We start from the raw sequence: 10,173 nt of genomic DNA on the forward strand, positions 1-10,173 counted from the left end.
AATGAGGAGGTTCTGCGGAGAGATAAGGTAACGAATGAGAAGGTTCTCCAGAGAATTGGAGAGGAAAGGAGTAGATGGAAAACACTGGAAGAGGGGACGGGATGATATGGCACATGTTAGGATATCGGGGAGTAACTTACTTGGTACTGGAGGGAGCTATGGAGGGCAAAATCTGCACAGAAGATCTGTGTCTGGAATACCTTAATTCAGGACGTAGGCTGCAATTGTTACCCTGAGATGTAAAGGTTGGCACAGGAGAGGAATTCCTGGCGGGCCGCACCAGACACGCCATGGGGGAAAAAACCTTGGACTGCATCGTAGCGTGAGGACGGGCATTGTCGTGGTCAAGGTTCCATTCGATCACGTCTGCCATTTACAAGGGAAGATCGCCGCATGGTGCATCGAGCACATCGTAACCCTTTCACGTTTGAGCCTGCCGCCAAGAACAAGCAATGATATCCGTGCAAGATCCTGTGTCACCCTGTACCATTGGTATGAACCAGAAGCAGCCGCACTAGGGGATTACCAATCCATGCGTAGACTGCTGTTGATGTCAATACACAAGCGTCTGCATTTGTAGTGATGCAGGGAGGCGTGGACTAGTGATGAATGGGGTCGCGGCGGTGACCAAGGGAGAGCCCTCCATTCTTGCAATATTTTGGAGAGGAAGAGCGGTGTTACACCTGGCGTCAAGATGTGGGGAGCCATCGGGTGTGACTTCAAGTCACGGCTGGCAGTCACTGGTGGAACTATGACGGTGCAACGGTACGCCATAGATAATCTTCGTCTTCATGTGTTACCTCTCCTGCGGCAGTTTCGGGATTCAATCGAGTAGTTGTTTCCATTTTCTGCTCGATATTTCGACGTTCCGTCCAGGCGTCTTCAAGTGCTTTGTACTGTTTTGTGTGTACTCGCTGCCTGCATTCCAACCAGACTGTGAAATACTGCTTATACAATGCTCGGTACCCTTGTTGATTGAATTTACTTGGCTAGGACAGTCAGATTTACTAATTTCACTCTGTGTATTAAAAAAGTTAATGACATCGATTTGCTTCTTTCGATATGTTTTATTTATTTTCTATGCTAGAAAAAACTGATTTATGCAGCTTGCTGAGTGATTTGGGGGCCTACTCATTACATTTTGATTCTGTTCTATTTATGAATAAATATGCCCAGAAAAAAGCTTGGTTTTTCATTATTCACCAAAACGACTAAAAGATTGAGTACTATGCAGTCTCAAGAATCCAGCGAAGACCGTGAGGCAATACTTGCTGCAGCCAAGTCACTCTTTGGGAACTCCTTCTGAAAGCGACACGCGACATAACCCTGATTGATAGCGTCATGCATTATCTCGCTCCCCAGAATGCTTCACTCACAGAGGCGTAAAGTTACTTCCCTCCAGCGTAACATCATAAAAGAGGAAATTTTATGCCAAGTGACGCAGGAGCGTGATATCCGAATCCTGATTATTCGTAGTACTGTACCATTTTGCTTTAAACGCGTACAGTTCCTTGTACAGTTATGTATGCACGACCATAAACAAAGTACAAGGCCAGAAGCTGCGGATGTGAACCAGTCTGTGAGTTGCTTTTTGCACGGTCAGCTCTATATTGTTCGGTGCCTTGTTAGTGAAGCAGACAAGCTCTTCGTTCATGTCCTCAATGATAACACGTCAAGTGCTGTATACAAAGAAGGTTTATAAACCAAAAGTAAATTCCACACATAAGAAGTGTAATGCAATAAAATAAAAATCGTTGTGACTCTTTTTCTTTACTATCAGTTTAATGTATCAGAACGAATATGAGCCGTGACTTATATAAAAAAGAAACACACATTAATGCAATGGCTCGACATAAAAGAGAAATAACTAATGTAGGAATATTATTAACAGTGTAATATGTTGTTTAATTTAGCCCGACGCGTATAAGCACTCAGTAAACTAGCTCAGTTCTCAGGGGTTACGGAATTGTAAATACTCATTTGTTTAACTACTAAAACACCACAGATATTCCTCAAAATATGCCTAGTCGACGTCAAGTTAAAAGTCGTGTGCTTATAGCATCAGAGAATATTTCACCAGTCCGTTCACTGCACAACAATAAATTGCGTAACTCAAAATCGTGGTTTCGTCTTGATTCTCAATATAAATTAACAAGCGTAGCTTTTGCAAATAAAATCTTATACCAGAACATCCTGCCTGGGATGTTATCTCGCAACTTTGAGAATATCTGAAAGTGAATCTTATTAAATTATTTGCAGCGACCGCCAGGCTCGTAGAATCTGAAAGAAACGTTTAGTTTTCTAGCCGGCGGCACGTCTCTACGATGAGCTAAAAGATAGTTCTTTATTATTTTTTAAGATGCCACGTAACAATGGAGAATGTCTGTTAAGGCCCATGTCTAGACAATCAAGGTTTAGGATTACAAAGGATTTCAACACAGACACAAGTTTTAAGTCGCAAACAACTCTATTTTCAGTTCTGTTAATAACTTACATTGGCACCTTCGTTAAATGCTCCTTATGGTTCGCCTCCAGATCATAAGCCAAGAAGAAGAATAGTAGTGACAAAAGAGGTCAGAATTCAAACACAGAATCTCAGTTCCATGGTATAGGCATACATTGTAGCATAATATATTGTTCCTTGGTAAAACTCGCAAGTTACTCATACAATACTTATCGTAAAAACATGTAATCTATACATTTCATATTCATGTCCACCCAGGAGAACCAGTACAGAAGTCTTTGGCACAATTGTAGATAAATACCTGGGCAAATGCTGGGTTTCTCTATTTTGTGGAATAAATTTAGCTGTATAAGATGCCGCCTCCGTTTTTGTGTGGTAGCTTGATCTGTTGGTAAACTAGTGATATTAATCTGTATTTGTGGTCAAAAATAGGCAAGAACGGGACTTGAAGACATTTTTACTGCTAATCCCTATTGTCTTTTTAGCATTTCCACTGTTGAAGATGGTGTGCCTCATAAGTGTGATGGCTACACTGTCGTTACTTAAAGTAGGAGGAATCTTTGCTCTGAAAACAAGTAAAACAGTTTCTTTGCTCAAATGCTACCCCTGCCTGATGCATCTGAAAATGACGTGGGAGGCTCGAAGTAAAAAACTGAATTTATACTCCTGGACTTATTACAGTTACCGTTTACATAGAGGAAGTTTAATTGCCTAATAAATAACGTTCTTAAATGCTACATCCCTTAAGAAATGCACTTGACAATAATTTAGCTGACAAAATGATCACCATGGGGAGTGCCTCTATGGGAACAAAGTAAGGGTTTTTATAAGCTCGTGCGTGATCCAGCATGCTGTATAAGAAATAAGAACACTGAGGGCAAAGAACAAGAGAGAACGTTGTTAGTACGCCGGCCGGAGTGGCCGAGCGGTTCTAGGCAGTACAGTCTGGAACCCCGCGACCGCTACGGTCGCAGGTTCGAATCCTGCCTCGGGCATTGATGTGTGTGATGCCCTCAGGTTAGTTAGGTTTAAGTGATTCTAAGTTCTAGGGGACTGATGACCACAGCAGTTAAGTCCCATAGTGCTCAGCGCCATTTGAACGTTGTTAGTATTCATTCGCAGAAATTCACGGAACAGATAAACTTAGAACCTGGTTAACAGGGTGGGAGGAAAAATGGATGATAATTACAGTCACTGAAACAAGAGGACGAACGCACTGTTTACCCTAAAACAGGGCAGTGTAAAGAATTTTATCTTACGACAGACGTGGCCAAGACATCAGCAATTTGTAAAGAGTATGATACAGAGAACTGGGACTACTAACCAGCCCTGAATACGAATTAACTAACGGCACGCCAGCAAGCAGTTTCATTGCGCCTCACCATCATTGTCTCGTGGTGCAGATGCACAGCGTGTTCCCATGTGCCTACAGCGTCTCCAATGCGTCCAGGCTGTAGCTCGTCCCGTCCTCAGGTGCCTCGTTCGCTTCACTACAACCGCGAGATGACGCAGGTTTTGGCGCACATCTCAACCAAACACAGCTCTAGCTTCGAGCTGCAACAGGATGGCCCAATGGGCTCACGTCACAAGCGCGCCTTGTGGATACCTCGTTCGCGCATTTTAACTGACAGACTCCCTCGAAAGATCTCGAAAGTTCTACTGCAGGCTTCCACCAACCAATGGAAAAACTCTTCCACGAATTCGGCGTCGAAGGTCGTTCCGCCATGTCACGTACACCAAGACAGAGAGTGCTGGTGTCCTTTGCCACCATCTCTGTTCCCCAGGCTCCGTCCCCCCGGCCGTTGTACTGTGCATTCCAGCGGTTCAGCCCCCCGTTTCTAAGCTAGGAGAGAGTGGAAAATTTGCCTTAGCCCACAGTCAGACTAACTGAATGGATTTCTTGCAAGACAGGGAGAGTTCATGAGATGGAGGATGCTGATCATGAAGGGACAGCCAGGAGAAAAATAAAACACGTACCCCACATATAGGGAGACAATTATTGAACTATATGAAACAAAATCGTGATAGCTTCTGGACTGTTTCTTTTAGAACGTTAATATTGCACGATTGGCCGCGGGGTATGATGGTAATTAGTGCGTGCATTATGGTTTGGGTTAGCGACGAAGCCCACATTTATTTGGATACGTTCGTCAATAAGGAAATTTGCAGCGAAATGCACGAAGATCTGCAGCGGATAGGCACTTGGTGCAGGGAGTGGCAACTGACCCTTAACACAGACGAATGTAATGTATTGCGAATACATAGAAAGAAAGCTCCTTTATTGTATGATTATATGATGGCGGAACAAACACTGGTAGCAGTTACTTCTGTAAAATATCTGGGAGTATACGTACGGAATGATTTGAAGTGGAATGATCATATAAAATTAATTTTGGTAAGGCGGGTGCCAGGTTGAGATTCATTGGGAGAGTCCTTAGAAAATGTAGTCGATCAACAAAGGAGGTGGCTTACAAAACACTCGTTCGACCTATACTTGAGTATTGCTAATCCGTACCAGGTCGGGTTGACAGAGGAGATAGAGAAGATCCAAAGAAGAGCGGCGCGTTTCGTCACAGGGTTATTTGGTAAGCGTGACAGCGTTACGGAGATGTTTAGCAAACTCAAGTGGCAGACTCTGCAAGAGAAGCGCTCTGCATCACGGTGTAACTTGCTGTCCAGGTTTCGAGAGGGTGCGTTTCTGGATGACGTATCGAATATATTGCTTCCTCCTACTTATACCTCCCGAGGAGATCACGAATGTAAAATAAGAGAGATTCGAGCGCGCACGACGGCTTTCCGGCAGTCGTTCTTCCCGCGAACCATACGCGACTGGAACAGGAAAGGGAGGTAATGCAGTGGCACGTAAAGTGCCCTCCGCCACACACCGTTGGGTGGCTTGCGGAGTATACATGTAGATGTAGATGTAGAAGGAAAATAGTAGTATTTGGGGGACTGAGAATCCGCATTTTTCGATCGAGAAATCTCTTCACCTGCAACTGATGACTTTGTGATGTGCAATGCCCAATCACGGAAAAATAGGTGCGATATTACTTGATGACACGGTGACTACTGAACGGTATGTGAAGGTTTTGGAAGATGATTTCATCCCCATTATCCAAAGTGACCCTGATTTCGACAAGATGTGGTTCGTGCAAGGCGTAGGTCGACCTCGTCGAAGCAGAGGAGTGTTTGATGTCATGGAGGAGCACTCTGGCGACCGCATTCTGGCTCTGGGGTACCTAGAGGCAACTGGCATGAGCCTCAATTGACCGCCATATTCTCCGTGTCTGAGCACATCGACTCCTTTTTGTGGGGCTATATTAAAGACAAAATGTATAGCAATAACCTCAAAACCATTGTTGAGCTGAAAACAGCCATTCAGGATCATAGAATGAAGGCTTTCACGGCAGGTGTTGTCATCACTTAACATTTTCGGTCTGAGATGCCGTGGTCCATACATAAGACTCTCGCCTGACATATTGATAAATCGGCTGTAGCGGAACATTTGTTTCAGGAAGGTGACCATGAAATAAAGTTTAGTGAGACGACCGTCATAGCAAAGACGTCGTATTATTATGGGCGAATGTACAGAGAGGCCATTGAGATTGTCAAACACTGCAATAAGTTTTAATAGAAAAGATGAAGGCATTAAGCTGGATAAGATATGGATGTCAACATTGCAGCAACACCGTGACAATTGATTAGTTTCAATTGAGAAAGTTGGCAATATCAGAGATCATAGCACAGCCGACGTCACGTGATTGACAGCGGCGCCCTCTGGATGCCTTATATATACGGCTCTCACTAGTGCTCTCGTTGCAGTTCGCCGATTGTCCTCGGAGGATGCCTTCCGCAGTCGAAGGCGAAACGTCAGGGGAGAGTCTTATGTATGGACCACGGCATCTCAGCCCGGAAATATTAAGTGATGAGCCATTCGGGAGTTCATCGACAGCATCGATGTTTCGACACTTCATCGAGTCAGGCACAATTTCGCTATTCGTCTGCGCCACATCATCGCCAGTGATGGTAGGCATATCGAACATGTCATAACCTAAATCCTAATATCTGTATTGACATTTACGTGTTGAATAAAGTGTGTGCACGCTGTAGTTTCTAACTAATTAAGGTTTCTTTCATATAGTTCAATAATTGTCACCCTGTATCATTTCTCATAGACGCTGGTCCGAGAAGAAAATGATAAAGACGGCATTTGAAAAAGATAAAACACCGCATCTAGTAGACAGGCTTTACTGTAGTGAAAGACATACTCGAATAAACGAACTTCTTTCAAATGTTTATCACATGTTTTCGTCCTGGTGTTGCAGTTTTCACGAACAGTAACATATAACTTGAAACTTTCTGGCAGATTAAAACTGTGTGCCGGACCGAGACTCGTACTCGGGACCTTTGCCTTTCGTGGGCAAGTGCTCTACCAACTGAGCTACCCAAGCACGACTCACGCCCCATCCTAACAGCTTTACTTCTGCCAGTATCTCATCTCCTACCTTCCAAACATTACAGAAGCTCTCCTGCGAATCTTGCAGAACTAGCACTTCGGAAAGAAAGGATATTGTGGAGACATGGCTTAGCCACAGCCTGGGGGATGTTTCCAGAATGAGATGTTCACTCTGCAGCGGAGTGTGCGCTGATATGAAGCTTTCCGGAGTGCTAGTTCTGCAAAGTTCGCAGGAGAGCTTCTGTAAAGTTTGGAAGTTAGGAGACGAAATACTGGCAGAAGTAAAGCTGTGAGGAGGGGGCGTGAGTCTTGCTTGGGTAGCTCAGTTGGTAGAGCACCTACCCGCGAAAGGCAAAGGTCCCGAGTTCGAGTCTCGGTCCGGCACACAGTTTTAATCTGCTAGGAAGTTTCATATCAGCGCACAGTCCACTGCAGAGTGAAAATCTCATTCTGGGAGCATATAACTTATCCGAGGGATAACAAAATACTCTGTTTCGTATTATGAGACATGTTGCCTCAAAGTTTCACCAGAATCCCATTTGCAAAACTATCCTGAGGAGGCCCCATTATTTTTTTTTCCCCGTAACGCGTACATCAGGGAGCCTGGGGCACCAAATGCGGTAAGCAGCGCGCGTGGAATCTCGGCCACTGTGTGCGGCCATTCTCCACGGGCGCGTTCTTGCCGTGCGGGATACAATAACGCCGTTACTCCTTTGTTGAAATATCGCCTCGCGTGTAATTGATTAAAGCCTCGACAATAGCGAGCGCGCAGCCGTGTAGCGGCGACGGGCTATTATTTTTTTCGCCGCACCTAATTAAATTCATCGATGTCCACCGTTAATTAGAGTTACTTTCAATTAATATGCGACAGCGCGTAATCCGTGAGGCGACGCGCAGCGTTTTCTGAATGCCGGCGGTGACGGATGCAGTATTCAGTGCTGACACGCGCCTGCGCAATACACCGGCATTAGTGGGCGCGCGGTGCGTAGCTGCTGGAAACGCGAGCCACCACGCCACACGAATCTCTAATTTGTATAAACTGCTCTCTGGAGAAAGCAGCGCCTCCAGCGTTGCGAAATAACAGCAGAGCGACGCACAAGTGAGAGCTACTACCCGCCGCGGTTAAATACGCGGGACACAGCAGCAGCGAATGACAAAAAAAGCAGAAGAATAGCGTAATGCAGCGGGGAAGACATTTTTTACGGAGCGCTACATCAACTGGAGCATACAATGGTCGTGGAACATTACGAAGAGTGCAAAAATTATGAAGTGTTGTCGGCGAACCGACGAATAGGGGCGTTGTGACCATAAAAGTGAGACAAGCATTTTTAATTTTTTTTGTCAACATGTAACGTCTTGTCGACAGTGACGTCACTTTAAGGACGGGTCTTCGATTAAACATTTACTATGGAACCGATTACAAATTGACTTCCGCTTGGATCCATTTCTACACCTACGTCCATTCGCTCCAAACTGCCGTACCAGCGCGGTGAAGCGTAATACGGGTGCCACTAGCTTTTTCCTCATTTCGCTGTCTCTCCTGAGTAAGTAGGCTTCCGGAATTTCAACAATAAATATTCCATGATGAATAACGCCTCTCTTCTATCGTCTGCCACTGTTGTTTATTGGGCGTCTACGTAATGCTCTCCCACTTGCGAAACGATGCTGTGACGAAATGTGAAGCTATTTGTTGTACCTTCTCTACCTCTTCTATAAACGGCCCTTTAGGCCTAGTGGTAAAGCGCGTGTCCTACCATCCGGTCCCTTTTTCTCCTCAGTGTTCTCCATATATTCCTTTCCTCGCCCGGAGAATCTCTTCATTGCTTACCTTATCTGTCCATTTAATTCAGAATACTCTTTTGTAGCACCGTATCTCAAGTGCTTCGGTTCTCTTTGTTCCGGTTTTCCCACAGTACATGTTTCACTGCCATACAGTAGTACTCCTTGTAGCCAGGAATGCCCTTTTTACCAATGCTAATCTGCTTTTTATGTCCTCCTTGCTCCGTCCATCATGAGTTATTTTGCTGCCTAGGAAGCAGAATTCGTCAACGTCATCTATTTCGTTATCATCATTCCTTATGTTAAGTTTCTCGCTTTTCCCAATTCTGTTCCTTCTCATTACTTTCATCGAGCGATGTGGCATAGTGGTTAGCATACTGGACTCGCAATTGGGAGGACGACTGTTCAAACCCGCGTCCGACCATCCTGATGTAGGTTTCTGTGATTTTCCTAAATCGCCACCGAGCGAGGTGGCGCAGTGGTTAGCACACTGGACTTGCATTCGGGAGGACGACGGTTCAGTCCCGCGTCCGGCCATCCTGATCTGGGTTTTCCGTGATTTCCCTAAATCGCTCCAGGCAAATGCCGGGATGGTTCCTTTGAAAGGGCACGGCCGACTTCCTTCCCCATCCTTCCCTAATCCGATTAGACCGATGGCCTCGCTGTTTGGTCTCTTCCCCCAAACAACCCAACCCAGCCCTAAATCGCCTCAGGCAAATACCGCGGTGGTTCCTTTGAAAGGGTGTGGCTGATATCCTTCCCCATCCTTTCTTAACACGAACTTGTGCTTCCTGTCTAATGACCTAGTTGTCGACGGTTCGTTAAACCTAATCTCCTCCTCCTCCTCGCATTACTTCGTCTTTCTTTGATTTACTGTCAATCCATATTCTGCGCTCATTAGACTGTTTCTTCCATTCAACAGATCCTGTAATTCTTCCTCACTTTCAGTGAGGATAGCCTTGTCATCAGCGAATCTTGTCATTGAATTTTAATTCCCATCTGGAAACTTCCTTTAATTCCCGTCATTGCTTCATCGACGTATAGATTGCACAGTAGGGGCGAAAGACTACATTCCTGTCTTACACACTTTTAATCCTTCGGTTTTGATCGTCCATTCCTACTGATCACTCTTGACTCTTGTATATATTATATAGTACGCGTCTATACCTACAGCTTACCCCTATTTTTCTCAGAATTTCGAACATCTTGCACCGTTTGACATTGTCTAACTCTTTTTGCAGTCTCCTGCCGCACCCTGGTAGACGTGACGCCACCAACAGTCGACCATATGTTCGCCCTGAAGATGGCTCCTGCGCTGGACTGAAACCGGTCGGCACTAAATAAGTAAAAAACGCGATTAAGACTGTTTTCTTAAGACTAAGTCTTTTCTCATGTCGTCAAATGCTATGAACTTGTCTTAATTTTTCTTCAGTCTTGTCACCTTAATGTCAGAACTGCCTCTCTGTTGCCTTTA

The sequence above is a fragment of the Schistocerca piceifrons genome, chromosome 1, assembly GCF_021461385.2.
Source record: "Schistocerca piceifrons isolate TAMUIC-IGC-003096 chromosome 1, iqSchPice1.1, whole genome shotgun sequence".
Taxonomy (NCBI): Eukaryota; Metazoa; Arthropoda; class Insecta; order Orthoptera; family Acrididae; genus Schistocerca; species Schistocerca piceifrons.